This window comes from Stegodyphus dumicola, chromosome 12 (genome assembly GCF_044657685.1).
Source record: "Stegodyphus dumicola isolate Sdum_Otavi_A_Nest chromosome 12, ASM4465768v1".
Taxonomy (NCBI): Eukaryota; Metazoa; Arthropoda; class Arachnida; order Araneae; family Eresidae; genus Stegodyphus; species Stegodyphus dumicola.
Window position 1 is genome coordinate 3,995,759 of NC_140779.1, and position 22,323 is coordinate 4,018,081.

The 22,323-nt window shown below is 34.2% G+C and overlaps 1 pseudogene; it reads left to right on the forward strand.

Moving 5' to 3' along the window:
• Positions 1-11,668: 11,668 nt before the first annotated feature.
• On the forward strand, positions 11,669-11,786 carry LOC118197085 (U4 spliceosomal RNA; annotated as a pseudogene).
• Positions 11,787-22,323: the final 10,537 nt, after the last annotated feature.

The following is a 22,323-nucleotide window of genomic DNA, read 5'->3' on the forward strand; positions in this document are numbered from 1 at the left end:
CTCGTCTTAGTTCTAAGGTAAAGAGAATCGTGAATCTGAAAAGATCTTCTGTTGAATACCATTGGACAGATTCCAAGATTGCACTTTTTTGGATAAAGGGTGCAAAAACCCGATGGAAGCAATTTGTGGCAAACCGAGTGAACGCAATCACCAGCTTGACAGATCGCAACTCTTGGCATCACTGTGCAGGTAAAGAAAATCCTGCCGATCTTCTCTCACGTGGAATGAATGCTGATTCCTTGGTGACAGATTCTGGATGGTGGACAGGTCCAGAATTCTTGATGCAGCCTGACAGTTTCAAGAACTTGCAACCATTTATTCCTGAGATTAAAACCATCGAACAAGTCGAAAAAGACACTTTGCGGCGAGAAAGGAAAATTCCTCTTGAAGATGAGATTTGTAAAGAGACAGCCCTGCTAAATGACAGCTCTCAACATTTTATTGTGGACGACCTCTTAGAACTTTCAAACAATTATTATAAAATTAACCGTGTTTTGTCTTATATTTTCAGGTATATTTTGAATTGCAGGAATAAGGTAAAAAACACAGGACCACTGTCAGTGGAGAAGGTAAGAGAAGCCGAAGAAGTGTTGATTAAGCATGAACAACGAGTTCTTCTTGAAGGAAAGAAACTGCCAAGTAATATTTCGAATTTATTTCTGTTTTTTTGATGACAAAGGAATAGTACGTGTAGGAGGAAGGCTGAAGAATGCTTCAGTGCCATATTCTCAAAGACATCCTCCTATTTTACCTAAGGGTTTAAGATTAAGTAAAATTTATTTTGAAAGTTTACACAGGAAATTATTTCATATTGGACCACAAGGTCTGCTAAATGCAGTGCGCTTGAAATTTTGGCCTTTAGGTGGCCGTAGTCTCGCACGTAAAACAGTACATCAATGTGTAACGTGCTTTAAATGTAAGCCCACTCTTTCTTCACAAATTATGGGTAATTTGCCTAGTGAAAGAGTTAATGTTTCAGCTCCATTTTCTATTACAGGTATTGATTTATGTGGCCCTTATTTAGTGAAATTTAAAAATCAACGTAAAGGTATTCTGAATAAATTGTATATTTGTATTTTTATATGTTTCGCAACAAAAGCCATCCATCTTGAGACATTAACAGATTTGACTTCCGATGCTTTAATTGCAACACTTAAACGTTTTACAAGTAGACGTGGCAAATGTTTCAAAATTTATACCGACAATGCTACTAACTTTGTTGGAGCGAATTCAAAATTGAAAAAATTTTATAAGCTCAATTTCCCAGACAAAGAATTAGCTAATCATTTTTCGCAAGAAAATATAGATTGGAATTTTATTCCACCCAAATCGCCTCACTTCGGTGGACTTTGGGAAGCTGGGATAAAATCGGTGAAGTATCATCTTAAACGTACGATTGGCAATTTTCATTTAACTTACGAAGAATTCGAAACGATTGTCATTCAGATAGAAGGAATATTAAATTCGCGACCGCTTACTCCTCTTTCTAGTGATTCAGAAAGTTTCGAAGTTCTGACGCCAGGTCATTTTTTGATAGGGCGACCTATAACAGCAATTTCTGAGCCGTTTTTAACGGATTTAAAGGAAAACCGCTTAAGTCGTTGGCAAAAAACTACAAAAACTATACAACTTATTTGGAAAAGATGGAAGTCTGATTACTTGAATACTTTACAATCTAGATCAAAATGGATGGTTGAAAAAAATGATCTGATGATCGGCCAAATGGTTTTGATTAAAGAAGATTTTCTGCCAATTAACTATTGGCTTTTAGGGCGAATAACATCATTATACCACGGTTCTGATGGAAAAGTCCGTGTTGTAAAAGTTCGTACCAAAACAGGGGACTTTAAAAGGACAATTAATAAAATAGCTGTATTGCCTATTGAAGTTTAGCAAGTGTTGAATTATGTTACTCAGTTGTTAGTAATTATATTGAAAATTATTTTTCTCAATAATTTTGTATTCATGTTTTGTTTACTTATTTTATATTTTTCTATACATATTTTATTGTTTACATGAATAACTGAAACTCTAATACTGGTATTTCATAATTAAATTTATGTTAAGTTCTTGCATGTGAACATAGCAAGGCCGGGCGGGATGTTGGCGCATTTTACGCCAACGAATCTCGCCAAATTATCGCCTCCTACGATTGAGGCAACAGACTTGAAGAAGAAATCTAACCGGTCTGACGTGAGCAATTACTTGTAACCGAAGCTCACAATTAAATTGTATTTTGCTTCACTGTAAATATTTGTATATGATGTTTTTCTAAATAAAATAATTAAAAACGAAGCAGTGAAGCTGGTCCGTCGATAAAAAATAACCTTTAAGAAAAATAAGTTTATTCAGACGGAAACTGTCAATTCATATTCATCATTCATAAATCAATGAACTCATATTAGTAGTATTCAGTAATAAAGTATTTAAGAATATTATGCGGATTTCTGAATTTCATTATTTCATTAATTATATCATCTTGTGTGTGTGCTAACTAGAAACGTTCTCAAAAATAAAAATTCTCAAATAAGGATAAAAGTGAAGCCTTAAAGAGATAAAATATCTGGTTGTAACGAAAGCTTTTTCCTCAAAAAAACGTTCTTGATAAAGTTAGAAAACCAACATGAAAGTAGTAACTTCAGTGCGGGTAGTAATTATCACCCAAATCTATGATTTTCTGCCAACGATTTGGTAGATTTTCAAAGTCTTCGGCCCAGACACTTTGTGTCCGCAGGCGTAAGCACTTACCTTTATCGTGACCTCCCACCTTTTTTCCACTGAATACTAAACCAGTGTTCCCTAACGTGGGGTATTATAGCCCTCAGGGGCGTGCAGAAGACATCTCGAGAGCATTGCTGATTCGAATAAGGAAAAATACGCAAGAAGGACCTTTGAAAAATTGGATGCTTAAACATTTTTTTAATAAAAATTTAAACGTTCACTTGCTCATACCAAACAAATACTACACTCGAACATTTTAAAAAATGTGTACCAAACTTCGATCGTCAACTCTTCAACCATATTGGCCTAAGTTGTAAGTAAGAGACTTGTTTTTTTTATTTCGCAAAAGTAATCAATTTAAATCGTTAACGTATGGCCAGATGTTTAGGTTCCGTACTGTTACTGATAGCCAGTTCCCGAAGTGCCATGATCATTCCATATATACTACTGCCCGTGCCCTGTCAGGAGTGATTGTCAAGCTCGTCACTATAAATGCTTATAGAAGTCTCAAATTATTATCATTCCCTTTCAAGACTAATTGACGAGTTTTCATCTTTAATTTGCTTATTTACAGCTACAAAAATACCTAAATTGTTTTACATGTTTCCAGTTAGTTCTTATTCATCAACATTCAACGGATATAAAATACAACATACGGGGATGGAACAAAACCTTATTGCCGCCCAGCCAGTATAACGATTAGCGTCGCGGACTGCAGTGCCTAAAGGCCCGTGTTCAAATCCAGAAGAAGGCATGAATTTTTGTGAGTGTACAGTACCCGTGCGGCATATAGGCACTCGAAATATGCGGCGCACCGTAAGTCCTCTCGAGAGGTTGGTGGCAAGGTAAGAGGCTCGGGAGACCCTCGGTCATATAGGTCAGTCGAGTGAGCATTAACATCACCAACAAGTAGTAAACTTTCCTTCTACAACTAAAACACGCGATTAACTGCTCAATTGTCTGATTTGAACTTATTATTATTGATACCAATATAAAGTACCGCAAATGTTCATTCTACTATTCGTATTATACTGAAATAAATGCCGTCAATATACGCACTGCGTACCGTTTCGAACAACTCCAAATGGAATGAACGTCTCATGCACTAATCTCATCGTTTGAGTACGACTTTTAATAGCGTTTCACCTTGGGCAAAATAAGCATAATACTCACGATCTCAGCGTCGTCAAACTGGCAAACGAAAATGTTACCTCATCTTTACCAATTTATTAATTTTTTCATATTTTTTGACACAGTCAACAATCATCTGAAAACATGAATCAGCGTTCTTTTGAGAGAAATGTAGTTCAAAGAGCATATAATATATATTAGTTTTTTCAATACATTTTGTTGCATATCGGTTTCGTAATGGATTCAATGCACATATCCGATGAAAGTTCATAAAATTTATGTTTATTAAAAGAAATATTTCGGATCTCTGGAATTTTCCGTAGAAATATTCTTACAAGTGCAAGTTACAAGTATCTTACAGTATCACGCAGTATAATCAATGGCTATACTTCAAACTACTAAGAACGTTAAACACAAAGCAATGCAAAGCCCATCTAAAGACAAATATAACTCGGATTTATCTCGGTTCACGTGTAATTATAACTCGCAACAACAATAACTGAGAGCAGACGCTCTCTTTTCGGTCTTAAATAGATTTCAACCGATCGCCGAGATATTTCTAGTACTTCCTGCTTCTAAAAATTACTGTAAAGCAACAGCCCACCAGCGGCCGAGCAGTAAAGTCTCTGAACAGTGGTAGTTAGGTCCGAGGTTCGAATCCCTCGAACGGGCAGGCTGCATGGACGTTTTCGTGGTTTTCCCCATGCGTAACGTGTATACGAGCCAGTTTCCCTTAGAAAGTCCTCCACGAAGGTATCCCTCCCTTAGCCAAATATCCCTAGTGTGCTTTGCCATAATTAAGTAAACCAAACCAAACTGTAAAGCAATAAGCGTGGAATTACGGTTACAGCTAACATAGTGGTCAATTACATTTATTCCATTTCAGGACATATTATGGTGATACAGGGATCAGACCAAAATTTTACCAAATGCCAATTTCTCGCCAAATTTGGCGACAAAATGAATTGTAAAAAACCATTGTCAGCTTGGCGATATCTCGCCAAATTACTGAGATACCCATTCACTTAATTTTAAATGCACTTGCCCTTGTATTCTTAATTTCCCGGCATAGCTTTCTCTTAAAATTTGTCTCTTGCTATAATTACACAGAAAAATACAGCAATTTTACTTATAATTCTACTAAATTTATCTATGTAAGTACAAAATTCGTAACAATATAATATATGCAAGTCTTCATTCCAAATAATGATAAATATTCCCTATTTCTTGTCTACAGGTTGCAGTAACGAAACGTTTCGATAAGCAATGGGCCTAACAAATTAACTAATATAACCAAATTCTTTCCACGCTTCTTAAACCGCAGTTTTTTTTTTTTTTTTTTGTTATTCATTTTTCTTTTGGGAATAAACTAATAAAAAACGCACGCATAGACTGAAAGAGAGAAAAAGTAATTAAAACTTCTCTCGAGAGAGCGAGCCGGGATGCGATATTATTCTTTAAATTCCAGTAATTCAGGGTCAGGGAGAAAAAGAGAGAATTTTTGTGTGGTCAAATTAATTAATGCTTAGAACTTGAGAATTAATTTTCGTGCTTTTTCAAATGTCCCAACAAAAAATTATACATGTTCCTGACAGGAAAGTTTTTTTTAATTAGTTGTAGGAAACAGATTTTTGGTGTGTCTATTTGATTAATAATGTGTTTATATTTTAAAAAAATTTAAGGTAGTTGATATGGATTATCTACATGCGCCATGATCATTGGGTGTTTTCTGTAACTATGTAAATTACTGAATTTTCAGTAGAAAATATCAAGATTATATTATTTTGATCAATGCTATATACAAACGCGCGCTATTTAGGAATCCTAATTCTCTCTGTCGAAGTCAGCGAACTTCGACTTAAATACTTTCCACTTATTTGCATTAAACGCGATTCTAAAAATTCATTCTGGTAAGTAATCGTAAGTGAAGCTAGAACAGACAGGAAAGGAGCTCAAAAATAACTGTGATAAATTAGGATATTACCTTACAACGTGACAACGTGGCCTTGAAGCAGGCATAACACGCTCTAACATCAACTTCTGAAACTTTCGCTTAAATAGCGCTTCTTTCTTCCATAATTCGAACATACTCGTGCTAAGTGATTTACAATCTGGCAGGAAAGCGTGCGTAAAAGGAGAGAGACAAGAAAGTTGCTTTAACTGAAAATAAATCCTCACAAGTTTTTTGCAGATTCGTTAACAACTAGTAAGCACCGATTCTCCAACGAATCGAAAAGTGAACGTGTGAAACTCTCTACGGTATGAATTACATGGGAATGAAAATGGGATAATTAAAAAGTGGAGAATAAAACTAAAGTTGTTTTAGAAGAGAGAGTTGTTTTAGTTGGAGAATAAAACTTGGAGAAGAGAGTTGTTTTAGTTGGAGAAAGTTGTTCATGCATTTTGAGATTTGAGGATATAAACTAAACCTGGACTCATCCGTAAAGAGAACAGTCCTCCATTGATCAGGCGTCCAGTGGACATACTTTCATACCCACTGCAAACGGTCCCTCCTATGGCGTGACGTGAGCGGCACGCAAAAGTCTGGTCGCCTCGCATACAGACCACCTTCATGAAGCCTTCTACGCACAGTTGACGTTGACACCAGCCTTCCGGTGGCTGCAGCAAGGGAGGATCTAAGAAGAGTCGGAGTAGCGGTTCTATTTCTGCGTGCACATAATGTCAAATATAGTCATCGGCGCTCGTCGTAGCTGTTGGCCGTCCTTGGCTGAACCTCCTGGATGCCGAATCTGTGGTCTGAAATTGCCTCCAAAGTCTATGAACCGCAGAAGGACTCACATTTAGCCATCTGGCCGCTTCTGTTTGACTTTGTTCTGCCTCTAGTCTCCCAAAGGTCCTCCATCGTAGTTCTGCAGGCAAATGATGCCTGGAGGTCATTGTAACGAATTGGCTATCTCAGATTTCTGATGTCACTATCACACTGAAATATTTATGCTCCTCGCAGATGACGTATTCCGAGTGCAGCGCCACTAATTTGCATATTGCAGTTTTACTCAGCTACTCTTACTTGGCAACATATTAAAATTTTACTCTGTTTGGCTTGTTTTTGAGGGAGTTATCGCTGTTTTTGTGATTTTTCCTTAATTTATGATAACCAGTGTATATTAAATAAAACATAAATACTGCTGAATATAGATTAAACGATGGTGGATCGATTATTTATCCCTTTGCTTTACGACATAACTCATATGTTGTGCAAAAATGAGCAGTAAAGTTAATAAAATAAATCAACTCAGAAATAAATCAAAACCTTCCATGTACATGTTGTTAAATTGTAAGTACAATCGAAATTATAAGTACTTCGAAGAATGTAGTAATAAACCTCAACCAGCCTTCTTTTAAACAACTTCTCTTAATATCATTGTAATCTATTGATAGGTATGAAAGCTGTAAAAATACTAAGAAAACATCTTTGCGCTATGAATTTCCATTCTTATCAGTACTTTAAAAAAGGACCTTTTCTTAGTTAAGAAAATGCTAAACATAGCTTCATTTAAATACAAATAAGCATTCAAAATACGATTAGTGATTTTCTGGCCTTATATCATTTTGTAATATATTTCTTTAATATAAGAAGTCCCGAAGACTCGTATAAAATAGTTGTTTGAAGCATGAAAATTCAGATTAAGTTCAAAGTCACTTCAATTATTTTAGTAATGAAGCCATAATTATAAAATGGGACGCTGTCATAATTACGAAACGTTCCTCCAGAAATCAATGGACGAAACTCATATATCCCCCCAAATTATTTAAACTAATATTAAGTAAAGTAAAATTGAATTGAAATATTTGTATTTGAAGTAAAATTTGAGTACTTCCAAGTTATACTTAAATACTTAAAATGTTTATAAGGTATTTTTCCCGCATTCCTCGCATGCCTTCGTGGTCAGCACATTTGACGCGTATTTAAGATGTCCATGGTTCGAGTCCCGCCGAAAGCAATGCTCATTTTTCTCTCTCCTGTTACTTAAATAACCTAATGAGTCTACAGTGGCGCCCGAACTTTAAAAAAAAGGTGGGAGATGATGATTCTCTACCACTAGAATTTGACGATTGGGTTCCTTAATCCCCAGTCGCCCTTTTAATCCCTTTAATAATTAATTAAAGGTGTTTCTCCCGCTTGCTTAGCATGCCTTCGTGGTGTATTGGTCAGCACACTTGGCGCGTATTCGAGAGGTTCGTGGTTCGAGTCCCGTCGAGTGCATTGCTTATTTTTCTCTCTTCTGCTACTTAAATAACCGAATGACTCTACATGTGTTTTCTTCAAAAAGGTTTGTTTGCGAATATAAAAAGTAACATTATTTTTTAAAGCATAACAAACGATTATTTGGTACTTTTCCGTTTTGCCGGCGCAAACGATAAAGTCGCCAATAATGGTTTAACTGATGCCAGACGGAATATCTTCGCTAGTAACCTTTTACGCCTCAGTTTCAAAACAAGTTGAAGCCATTTCTTATCAGATTGTTTCTTTCAATACTGGCATACAATAATATAGAATTTTTACACGATATTTAAATTTTATCCCCTAAGACAATTCACGGTAATTAAGTCAATTAGAACGCAATTACACCGCTCATCCGAAGGCGAAATCAAGTGTTAAATGCATCAATTCTAATGACTAGCGAAGTAAAGCACTGCGGTTTTACATAATTTCTGAGTAAGCTATTTGTACGAATTGAAATAATTCTTGCATTTAAACTTGTATTCCAAATTAAGATTTAACTTAAAATTAATGTAGATAATTACTGAGCGAATTAAATTTTAGTAGCGTAGTTTACGTGAGATGAGATCATTTGGGGTCACGTGATACGAACCGGCGAATCAGGATTTTGAACCATGAAATCATAGTAAATTCTTAAATTAATGTCTTTTTACAAATTTATTGTCTTTATTTATTGGCTTTTTACAAAATTTTAAACCATATTAAAATGTTTATGCCTATACAATAAAAAAAAAATTCTTAGAATTAACATTTTTTATGTGTATACTGTATGTTGTAGCCAACAAAGTCTGCTTGGCGAGATTTGCGCCGGTGAAACGGAAAAGTACCGATTATTTTACCTATTCTATACCTATATTATTGCGTATTCGCGAATTAGATCAAAGATACTTTTTAGGGTAAGAAATAGGAGGAAGAAAACCCTCCTGACATTTCTGTCTTATGGCCCTCATATCTTCCTCCGTCAAACCGTGCTGTCCGAGCCAAAATCGAGAATTAAAGCCCGAGAAACCAAAGCGTGATCCCGGGCAACAAAAAACGTTAAGAAAAAGAAAACCAATTTAAACATAAAAATTAGAGTTCATTGGCTACAAAGCTGATTTCATACAGCAAAAGGAAAGGGAGAGAAACTTAAGAAAACTAAATCAGAAAAATGTAGTTAGTTAAACAAATTAAAAGAAGGAAAAGAAGTTGCTATACATACGCACAACACGCAAACGAACAAACATACAACAAAACACTAACACAAAATACAAACGCACAAAAACATCTGGAAGGGCACAAGGTAGAACGCTGAGGAATTCCCCAAAAATGATAGTTTATAAACTGAGGACCAATACTACCTTTTTTGTTAACTGACCAACGAAAGGATCAACCGATTTAACCACCGAGATACTAGTTCTCAGTGGTTCTTTATATTTATAAAATAAGATAATAGAGATAATAGATACTTTTTAGGGTTTCATTTATTTTTACTAATACTTATTTACATTTGTTACCTTTATAAGATATTTCTCCCACATCCCTAGCGTGCCTTCGTGGTGTAACGGTAGCACGTTGGGCCGGTATTCCAGAGGTCCGTGGTTCGATTCCCGGCGAAGGCGGTTGCATATTTTTCATCTTTTCCGCTTCCAATTAACCTAATGACTCTACAAGTGGCGCCCGAACTAAAAGGGTTGTGGATGATGATTCTCCGCCCCCAGGATTTGGCGACTAGGTCCGCCCTTTAAAATGGGGAGTATATAAGGTATTTCTCCCACTTTCTTAGCGTCCTTCGTGGTGTAGTGGTTCTGCACGCTGGGCCGGTTTCCAGAGGTCCGTGGTTCGATTCCCGGCGAAGGCGTTGGCTATTTTTCATCTTTTCTGCCCCTAAAAAACTCGTAATGATTCTACACCTTTTCTGTCTTCTATTATTGCCCTCGCGTTTGCTCGCCAGCATGTAAATTTGCTAGCGTGAGCGAATGTATACACTGACATAGCGACACGTTTAGTCACAGCGTGGTTTCCCTCTTCCAGTGCTGTTATTTCTTCCAGCTGTTACTCTTAAATATCGGCTTCGCCGTCTTGCCGCCGAATTATTATCCTGCCGGTATAGGTTCTGAGTCAACCTGTTCGATTAATCTGAATTGTGTAGTACTACTCTTACGTTTAAATTTAATATTACATAACATTTAAGTCCTCACCGCAAGTGTTCAGTGTCTTTACGCACATAAGTCCGTGCCGTCTGTAAAGTATACTGTGTTCAGTGAAAGGGTCTTTTACACTCTCCCCCCTGGTTTTGTTCATCTTCAAGAAGTAGATCCTGTTCTATTTAATAATAACGAAGGAAACTAGATCCCACAATTTCACTTTAGGGGACTCATACACCTTAAACCCCTCATTATCTTCGAATATGTGACTGTTGCAAGAATTAGAATATTTTATTTATTTTAAAAGCAATTACTTCCAACTTTTTACAGCTGACTACATAATATAGCTGCTTTAGAAACTAGTAACCAGAAAGTTTGTGTTGACACAAATATTTTTGTAATATAATCCTCCTTGTGACAAAATATTTCGCCATGTTTCCACCTTGCGCGCATGATATTTTAAAAATGGCTAATGGTACATACTTAATTGGATGGAATTCTTTATATGGGCACTATTTTCTAACTGAACCAACAATATGATGAATATTTTAACATTGAAAAATTTTATGAACGAAAACATTACAAATTTTGTTAATAAAATACATTTTATAAACTCAACTCCAAATAAAATAAAAATTTAACACGACATTTTTAGAATTTTAGGTTTACAGTAGCTTCCAAATGTTATAAAAGCTATATATTAAATATGGAATTAAATTATGAAACAGAACCTTTTAAACTGCGCGCGCAAGTTGGGAACATGACGAAAAATATTGTCAGAAAGCGGATTAAATTATAAAAATATTTGTGGCAACACAAACTTTCTGATAACTATTTCAGAAAGCAGCTATATTATGTAATCACCTGTAAAAAGTTGGAAGTAATTGCTTTTAAAATAAATACGTTATCCCAATTCTTGTAACAGTCACCTATTCGAATATCTTATGGGTTTTAAGGTGTACGTGTCCCCTTAAAGTTATCTTCCTTATGTTAAATACTACATTTTTCTTAACTCTCGGAACGCTTTGCAAGGTTAAATAATGCAAATGCAATTCTGTGCTAAATATTTCGCTTCCTTCACGCGAAATTTTCAACATGCAGTTTACACACTAATCACATTTTACGCTTTTTTTTTCCCTTTGCGTATCTACATACAATTATTTATAATTATTTTTAGCAATTCCTCGAATAGAAATTATTACTTAGCACTATTTCTTTGTATTTAACAACTCACTGCTGACAATTTTTATACATAAGAAAAAGAAAAACCTATATTTTACATCTAGTTTGCAGAGACTTTCGGTATTTTTGAAGCAGGAGTATACGAAAAATGAGCAATGCCCTCGCCGGGACTCGAACTTGGACCTCTGGAATACGCGCCGAGTGTGCTAACCGTTACATTACAAAGACATGCCAGAAGAAAGGAGAAAATACATTATATACGCCTAGCTTTGCGCAGAGGCAGTGTCATAGCCAATGAGGTACTACCGAGGCGTGACTATTGCTAGTTGAAAACATTATATACGCCTCCTTTAAAAGGGCGATATCCAATCCCCAAATCCTGGTAGTGAAGAATCATCATCCACCACCTTTTAGTTCGGGCGCCACTGCAGAAACATTAGTTACTTTTGGAGCAGGAGTATATGAAAAATTAGCAATGCCTTCGCCGGGACTCGAACCTGGATCTCTCGAATACGCGCTCACGGTGCTACCCGTTACATAACAAGGGCATGCAGAAAGGAAGGAAAAAATACAAGGTCAAGGTCATAGTTCACAGTTTTTATTATCCAAGTGAGACTGACCTTTTGATTTATTTTTGTTAATCAGTTATTATTTATCAAGTACTAGTATTGACACATTACTCTCGGAATTCTTCATATATATCTCAGACTTGAAAATATTATTCTTTAGCAGTCTAATACATTTGAAAAAACAGATTTAAAGCACTTGTTATGCTAGTTCGCTCTGTATATTTATGTATGACACTGTAAAAGGGCACTTTCATACAGATGTCTATATTCAGACATTTAGATTGAATCTACCTATATCAATAAAAAAAATCTGATGTGTATACCACATGACTTCTTGAATTGGAATATTAAATTATACGCATATTTTCTTGCATTTCATTTAAACTTATTGGATTCAATTAAATCTACTTCGCCGACAGCGCATAAACCACAATAGAATAAATGCATTCTTTAAAATACACTCTAGTATTTGTTTACCATAGCGACACTTTGGCGCTGGATTCACTGAACAGTATTAATAATTATGTAACAGTTATCTTATATAATAATTTTAAAACGGAAACTAAGTTAACTGTTAAATAATCAAATAATTATATAACAGTTAACTTATATAATTCGTTCATATTATAACTCATAATGCACAAAATTTATATCATTTAAAGAATAGAATTATCGAATCCTTGCCACATGTTCTATTCAAATACTATAATAAAGCTAGAATGATGTAGAAAAGAAATTAAACAAACAAAACAAAAAAGAAACAGTTTTTCACAGACGATTGAGTATTTCTCATTTAATTAATTCAGTTCTCACTTCGCGAGAAGGCAAAAATACATAAAAACTCAAAATATCTATATTAAAAATTACGAAGTAAATCTTAAACGCTTATTTTCTCTAAAAAATTCCAGAAAAGATTAAGCATGATTTAAATAATAAATGAAGGCGTTATCTTTGTTGTTGCGAAGCTAAGTTTCTCTAGATTGGCAACAAATCCACTAGTCTCCTGTTTCAAAAAAAGGCTTAACGGCAATTAAACAACTTTAAAATTACTGATAATTCTAAAAATATTGCACACAGATTTACTAAAGGCATAAAATCCTTAACCGGAAGATAAAAACAACATAATTCAATCATTTTTAAAGCAAAAAATGTACAATTTACCAACATATAAGAGTAGAGAAACTGAGATCACTGAGCCGGGTAACAGAGTGGATATATATATATAAATATATTTATATACGTTTGGTGCGGCCGATTGCAACCAAATTACGAGGTGCACATCTACATGTTATAGCAGTCCTATATACAAAATTTCAATGTTCTGAGGCTACTCGTTTTTGAGTTATGCGAGATACGTACGTACGTACATATACGTTCGTACAGAAGCCACGAAAAATTCTCTTCAGAATTAATTTTAAAGCAGTTTTATAATTTTTTTGAAGGAAAAGAGTCTTTTATTCTGTCCCTGACGTACAGATATCACGCAAAAACATCGTTAAATTGCATTCGATAGCGGTCAAAATGGATATTTTCGTTGAAATATGTTGCCTGAAACTATTCGCGATTACAATACTTCCTTTTTACTTCGTACAAGGAAGTAAAATACAGCGAAATATATGAAATAAATCAATAATTTATAAAATTAAATTTTTCTATACCTATCTGCAAATTTTCTCCAATAGGAAAAAATTTGCTATATTTCCAATCGATTAAACAAAGTACTTTTAGTCAAATGCATCAAGATTTTATCAATTTGCGCTTACGAATGAACACCAGAAGTTATTCAAAATCTTTAAACGCGCAATATAATATCGTGCCCCATTGAACAAATGCCATTTCTTTTCCGAGACATGATTGCAGTGCAATGTTCGCTATGATGCTCCCTCTACTATTGGCCGTTTTGCATCTTTGTTTGAACCGAATGATCGTGCATATAAATGAGTGGAATTAAGTTAAACCTCGTATTTAGATTTCGCATTTATATGCCCCCGGAATTGGCAATAATGCTTTCACAAATGCGCATCTCATAAGCATGTTGCCTGCATAAAATCTAAATTATAGAGTAAGAAAGAGCTTTCAAATTTTGAGCGAAGATGCACTGAATAAAATTCCGGTAGTTTTACATTATTTTTTGGAGTCGGAATAATTTATCTTTCGGGTTTTGAATCTTGAGAGAAAGACTGACGCAGAAATGTAAGATATGTATAAAGTACCAATTGTAATTCTTAAACAAATTTATGTTAATATTTCAAGAGTCATTTTATTTTTACGCTCTCATTTGTGTCACACAGATTTTTTTTTTTTTTTTTTTTTTTCTGAAACAAATCGCAAAACTTTCAACCTTCTACCGTTCTTTAAAATGTTCATTTATCTTTCTCTCGTATCGAACGATAAATAATTGTCTCAAAAGAATCCATTTCTTTGAGTTGAGAAGACAGTTAATATAATCAAAATTTAAGGAATTAACATTCGACATATGAAAGCTAAAAGATTAAAGATATGTCACTTTCAAAAAGTTGAGTAATCATATGAGAAAACTGATGTTAACTAAATTTGTAACATTACAAAATGGAAAACATTTTAATTTTATCAAAATGTCATTAATTTATTTCAATCTCTCCCTGCTTTTTTAAAAACCAGGATGTTCTGCAAAGCGATTTAATATAAACAGCGTTCCGTTAGTTTGTTTTTACTTCCTTGTACGAAGTAAAAAGGAAGTATTGTAATCGCGGAAAGTTTCAGGCAGCATGTTTCAACGAAAATATTCATTTTGATCGCTATCGAATGCAATTTCACGATGTTTTTGCGTGATATCTGTACGTAAGGACAGAATAAAATACCCTTTTCCTTCAAAAAAATTATAAAACTGCTTTAAAATTAATTCTGAAGAGAATTTTTCGTGGCGTCTCTACGAACGTATGTACGTACGCGCGTACGTACTTATCTCCCATAACTCAAAAACGAGTAGCCTCAGAACGTTGAAATTTTGTATATAGGACTGCTATAACATGTAGATGTGCACCTCGTATTTTGGTTGCAATCGGCCGCACTAAACGTATATAAATATATTTATATATATATATATAAATATCTACTCTGTTACCCGGCTCAGTGATCTCAGTTTCTTTACTCTTATATGTTTGTAAATTGTACATTTTTTGTTTTAAAAATGATTGTATTATGTTGTTTTTATCTTCCGGTTAAGGTTTTTATGCCTTTAGTAAATCTGTATGCAATACTTTTAGAATATCAATACTTTTAAAGTTGTCTAAGTGCCGCTAAGCCTTTTTTTAATGGCGGGCATTAATGTTTACATTTGAAACAGGAGACTAGTGGATTTGTTGCCAATCTAGAGAAACTTAGTTTCGCAGCAACAAAGATAACGCATTCATTTATTATTGCCAATTAAATCATGCTTAATTCTCTCTGGAATTTTTTCGAGGAAATAAGCGTTTAAGATTTACTTCGTAATTTTTAATATAGATATTTTGAGTTTTTATGTATTTTTGCCTCCTCGCGAAGTGAGAACTGAATTAATTAAATGCGAAATACTCAATCGTCTGTGAAAAACTGTGTCTTTTTTGTTTTGTTTGCTTAATTTCTTTTATACATCGTTCTAGCTTTATTATCGTATTTGAATAGAATATGTGGCAACGATTAGATAATTCTATTCTTTAAATGATAAATTTTGTGCATTATGAGTTATAATATGAAAGAAATACATAAGTTAACTGTTATGTAATTATTGGATTATATAACAGCTAACTTAGTTTTCGTTATATAATTATTATATAAGTTAACTGTTATATAATTAATATATACCGTTAAGTGAATCTAGCGCCAGAGTGTCGCTATGGTAAACAAATACTAGAGTGCATTTTAAAGAATGCTACTGTGGTTTATGCGCTGTCGGCGAAGTAGATTTAATTCAATCCAATAAGTTTAAATGAAATGCAAGAAAAAATGCGTATAATTTAATATTCCGTACAAGGAAGTCATGTGGTGTACACATCAGATTCTTTTAATTATGCTAGAAAATTAAAACACTATAAAACTTGCTGTCAGATTTTTGAAAACGATGAAATTAAGTTCATATTTCTTCAGCTCTTGTAATATTTTGCAATGGAAGAAATGTAATTTTTTTTTAATTTGCAGTTTTTTCAGTAATTTTTTTCATCATGGTACACTAAATTATATATTTGATTATTAATTTTCTAAAATGCTTGAATTGAAAGAAGTAGAACATTTTAGATGTCATTGTAATTAATATCTGAAAGTTTCATTCCCTGAATTATAAAGATTATAAATTTAGTAGACCTATCATTTGTTGCAACAATTCACAATACTCCAACGTCATGAACCTAGTAGATATAAAGACGTAGACTTCACCTTCCTCAGCACTTGATCAAAATATTACAATTTGTTTATTTCACGAAAACATCTAATTGAAAATTTGTAACGTAAACTTAAAATTAATTAAATGTAATTATAAACATTTATATTGGACATTTATATTATAACTGTAAATATGGACATTACAGTCATTTATATGCACACTGCGCTAACAAATACGGACAGTTCTATATCTCCCGTTCTACTGGGCCGATTAATAAAATTCAAATTGTTTTTTACATGTCTCAAAAGCGCGATTTACGATATATATTAGATTTATATATTGCATTGTTCTTATATAGGTTTTTAATACAAAATCGGATATTTCTGAAATAACATGTCAATATTTTTTCATATTTCGATTAAACGACTCATTATGCTTAAACATTACAGTTTGTAAAATTTACTGCGAAATTTAGGGAGATATTCAAAAATTTGTCTTGGCACACTTTTTCCAGCTTGCGCCAAGACTAAGCGAACTTCTTAATTTATTTAAAAAAACTGGAGGAATGGAAAAAAGGCGATCCTATTTTCCATTACTTTTTTTTTTTAGTGAACATGAGCGAAAAAAAGGTATTCCTTCCTATTTTTAAATAATTTTAACAAATAAATTTAACCGCATTTGGCGTTATTATCGCTCTTATAAAATATTTGCCAAATTTTAAAACGCCCCAATATGTAAATTCATATACAGGTGACAGGTGACGGAGGACGGGGACGCCTGAAGATTAACAGAGGTTAACAGGCATATGTCCCGCGTCCTTCCCTGGAGTTTATTTAATAATTAAAAGTGTGTATACATGGTCATACTGGGGCAACTGTTGAACATCTGGCATTTGAAGTACATTTGAATTAACTTGTTGATACAGGCACGGTTTAAAAAACCCACTTAATAGGTTATAACAAAAGAAGAAAATTAAACACCTAAACATATAACATAAAACACTTAATAAATACGAGCACATAACACTTAGGATCACATGATATAAATTACAGGTAGTACCGTTACAGGTAGTACAGTTGGTGCAGTTTCATTACATTACAGTTGGTACAGTTGCCTTAGAATTAGATTATATGTATAGTTACAATTGCAGTTACTATTACAATATGTAGCATTGCTCCCTATGCAGTCAGAGATTAGATGGTAGAGCATTACAATGCATATGTCAGTGCAAGTAATGCATATTACTCTGGTTGACAGAGGTCCTGGCCATATGCTGCAATGGCGGTTATTACTTTGTAGATTTTATTTATGGCCGCTCTGTTTTTGGCTAGGAACTTGTGAAATGCTGAGATATTGGCTGGTATCGGGAAGTGGAACTGTTCCGTGAGTGTACACTGGAAGATATAATTGACCGGTGACCCCGCACCCCCGCAAACACAGTAAAATTCATATACAGAAATCCGGACGTCCATTATCCGGAATGATCTAAAATCAGGACCTCGAAACCACCAACGATGTTTTAGTCGTAGAATTTATGCATGCGCATTTGATTCCCTCCTCCGCGCATAATAAAACATCTGTAGAGTCCTGATTTTTAATTTCACTTCGAAACTAAACAAAATACCTTGTTATTGAAGAAACAATCATTTTAGCATAAATTTGTACGATCAGTAATTTGGCTCCGTTGCTGCATATCTGCTTGGCAAACATCTCAAACCGAAACATTGCGCGTAGATACATCGTTTATCTGACGCCAACCTGGCGAATCATTATTTATTTAGTATACTTTCCGCGAATCATTATTTATTTATTATACTTTCCTTTCATCATCGCATGTTTATCAACACATAACAACTTGAGTAATGACTCATGTACCGATGCCTAAACACTTTTTTATGTTAGTAATTCAATAATAAAGGAGTATAGTAACCTTTTAAATGCGCTAAAAAATATTGAGGAGGAAAAAATTACCAAAATTTTCTTTCCATATGCTAAAAATAGATTTTGTTGATGATACTCATAAACCCAAAGATTATGTTCATGGCTATTTGAATTAAGAATAACTGTTTTGTTAATCACATAAACCCGGAAGCAGCGCCAGGGCTCGTATGGCCACACCGGGTCGCAAAATTTAGGATCCAAAGACATTGCATCAGGCGGTAAGATATCTAGCGCCGGCGCTCAATAAGGCTCAAGTACATGTGGGAATTTATTTATTCAGAACTCTGATAAGCCTTAAGCACGTGCAAGAAATAGACATAAGTATAATAACTAACTAAACTAATACAATTCAGGTTTAATTCTCTCAGTGCACGATAGAAGCAAGATAAAATTTAACGAAACAACTTGTGATTAGTCGCCAAGTTTATGATGCATAGCCAAATATGTATAGCTACATTTGATGATGATAGCCGCTAATTTTAAACGTTTTCGGATATCACAAAACAAATTTTAAAATTTCCAATTAACAGATTTTGTAAAGAAATGTGGAGAAGCGGTAATAAATGAAGATGATATAAAAGAAATTTTTCATTGTGATGGCAATGCTTCTCAATCATCAATTAATTAATGAATGGCGAAATCTGTAGTATAGTTCTAGATCCAGAAAATACCGCTACCTATAGTGAAGAAAGTGACAAAGAAGTTACTGAAAATGAGAAAATTTCGATTGACAAGTTGGTCGGAATTCTCGAAACAGCAGTTACAGGACTTCAACAATGTAACTAAACAAGAGATTATATCTGTCTACATAATTAAAAAGAAAGTATTACTATTGAACTAAATTTTATGGTTTATGTGCAAAGAACATGATATTTAGTAAGTAAAGGTAACACTTAAAACATTAAAAAAGACCCCTTTGGACGTAATTTAAAAATCGGAAAACATTTAAGATATTTTTATCTCTATTACGCTTCCACTTCTTTTGTTTTTTACTATTTTTAATTATTTATGGTATGTTTATGACTAAAATATTTGTAATGTGGTAGTTAGAAGACGTGGTAGATTTCGGATATGATCTGGCTAAATAAAGACGTTTGGGTTCCTATTCCCCGTAGAAGATTGGAATGTTTATATAAACGTGCGTTCTGGAACACTTAATGTTCGAATTTCAGAATCCTGTTCTACGATAGTAAGTTTGTCATGAGAAGCAGTACAAATCCTTCAGATAATCAAACCCTACTGCCTTCTATATCAGAACAAGGATGACACGTAGTTGCTATCTGGTCGATCAGATTCTTGGACTAATGCTGCTTGAAATATATGGGAGAACGACAGCTCGTGACATATGCTGGATAGATTGGATTAAGTTGGCTGAACGTAGAGGACAAGAGTTTCCATCCGGGAGAGGGGGATAAAACTCTGCATGTAATCTTAAGATTATCTAAGATTATAGTTTGGCACAACCTTCAAAGAAGATTATTCAGAAGTCCTTTAAAGAAAGGTGCATTTCATTAGTTGAATAAATATTTAGATGTTTTGTTTGCACTCGATGGATTAGCTAGAATTTATGAATTAGTTAATTGCAAAACCTTTTAATTCTATGCAGCTGTCTGCAGCTTAGATTTCAGCTGTATAAGGAATATAAGGCTTTGTAAGGAATATTCCTCTTCCCCAATGTGAGCTCTGGGATGTACGTTTGTAGAGTCATTAGATTATTTTTAGAGCAGCAAGAAGTGAACAATGAGGAACGCCCTGGCCTGGAATCGAAACACGAACCTCTGGAAAACGCACCCAGCATGCAAACCACTACACCACAAAGGCACGCAAAGAAGGCGGGAGAAATACCTTGTAAAATTTGGCATGTCATTTCAGAAAAAGTCCGATTTTCTGTCAAAATACCTATATTAGAACAACTACTATATATAAATCTAATATATATATATATACCCTAAGTCGCGCTTTTGAGACATGAAAAACGCAATTTGAATTTCGTCAACTGGCCCAGTAGAATGGAAGATATAGAATTTCCCTCCCTCTTTTTTTCCCGCAGTGTACGAATGTGTGTGTATGTGTGTATTTAATTATGGCAAAGCACACTAGGGCTATCTGCCTAAGGGGAGGGATGCCTTCGTGGAGGACTTTCTAAGGGAAACTGGCTCGTATACACGTTACACATGGGCAAAACCACGAAAACACCCATGCAGCCAGCCCGTTCGCGGGATTCGAACCTGAGACCGAACTACCAGTGTTCAGCGCCGGCCGCTGGTGGGCTTTCCCGCAGTGTACATTTAAAGAAGAAAAACCATTATTTCGAATATAAATCTTCACTGATTTTTATATGTTTTATGTTACTTTTGAAACACATCTTTTCAAATATTTCTTTTATATTTTTCAATGATGTTCATAAATTAAACCATTTTTCGCTTCGCTTTTACGACTAGATTTTTTTTAAATTTTTTACACGGAACTCTTTTATTTGTGTTTTCTACAAAGCAATTTCCAAAATGAAGTTAACAGGTTTCGGCCTTAGTTAATTAGATATCAAGTTATTACGTCTTGAAAGGAAAGATACATTTTAAAACCTCTACTAAACAAGAGGACGTTGAGATGAAAACTAAACTTTTAATATATCAGGTAATGTATAATTAAGTTAATAACAATTTCCTTGAAAATTCCTTCCATTAGCTGAGAAATAATTACGAAAAACGCTGCTGTCGAACAATGATTTTTAAATTCTCAAATGTTGACAAAAAGAGCGCATATTATGCATAAAATTATAAATAATTAAAATCTAAAAGACGCGAAGTTTTCAGTATAAGTTTATATCTAACATTTTAAAAATCAATGACCATGTAATTAATATTTTCTTTTTATTATAAGCAAAATTAAAATACTATCCACAATGAATAGTAATATCATAACTGACGAAGAATAAACATCATTCGGAAAATTTAATAAAATTAAATGTCCGTTAAGATGACTGTAATTTTTACAATTAACAACAAAAAAAAAAAAAAACTGGTTTTGTATTTAAGCATATCTCGTTTACGAAAATAACATAAGATTTCATGTTTTTCTGTAAATGTTGGGCACATTTTAGATACTTATTGGGTTGTTCGAAAAGTAATTTCGTTTTTTCCCAACAGGTTTAATTGTATTTTTGATAGCTAACGTTACGCTTAAGTACACATGATCATTACATATTTTGACAGCTCATATAGCAAGGCATGTTTGTGAAAATGTTCGATTGATACGGAGAATCGAACACAATTTGAATATGGAGATGAGGTATTGACAGAACGCCAGTGCCAAACGAAAAACGCTACTGTCGAACAATGATTTTTAAATTCTCAAATGTTGATAAAAAGAGCGCATATGATTCACAAAATTATAAATAATTAAAATCTGAAAGACACTAAGTTTCCAGTATAAGTTTATATCTAACATTTTAAAAGTGAATGACCATGTCACTATTATCTTCTTTTTATTAATATCTTCTTTTTTTAAATTGCCCCTGGTAAATTGAGGATTCTGAGTTCGATTCTAATCGAGAGCACATTTGATTTTTCAAGTTTCTAGCTCAAACAAATTAAAAGGCTTTTAGTCATGCAAAGTGGTGGAAGATAATTTTTGACACCGCCTAGATTTGGGGAGCTGTAAATCCGTCCTGTAAATTCGTCCCACAAGTACCTGTAATCCATCCGTCCACAAGTCTCACCTGTAAATCCGTCCCACAAGTACCTGTAATCCATCCGTCCACAAGTCTCACCTGTAAATCCGTCCCACAAGTCTCATACCTGTAATTATGTAATTAGTCAAGCAATGTTATTAAGTCGCCCCTGTTTGGCCATGTAAACTCCTGCACCCTTAATAAGCTCCCCGTGTGGACTCTTGAGGCCACAGGGAATTGTTGCCATTAGATAGTGGAAGGCGAGGGACACATGCCTGTTTATCTCTGGTAGCCACCAGGTGTCCCCGTCTTCCGTCACCTACCTACCTAACTACCTAGATTTGGGGAGGGGGTCTTCACCCTCTCTAAGCGCTCTTTGAGTACGAAAGAATTGTCGCCTTCTT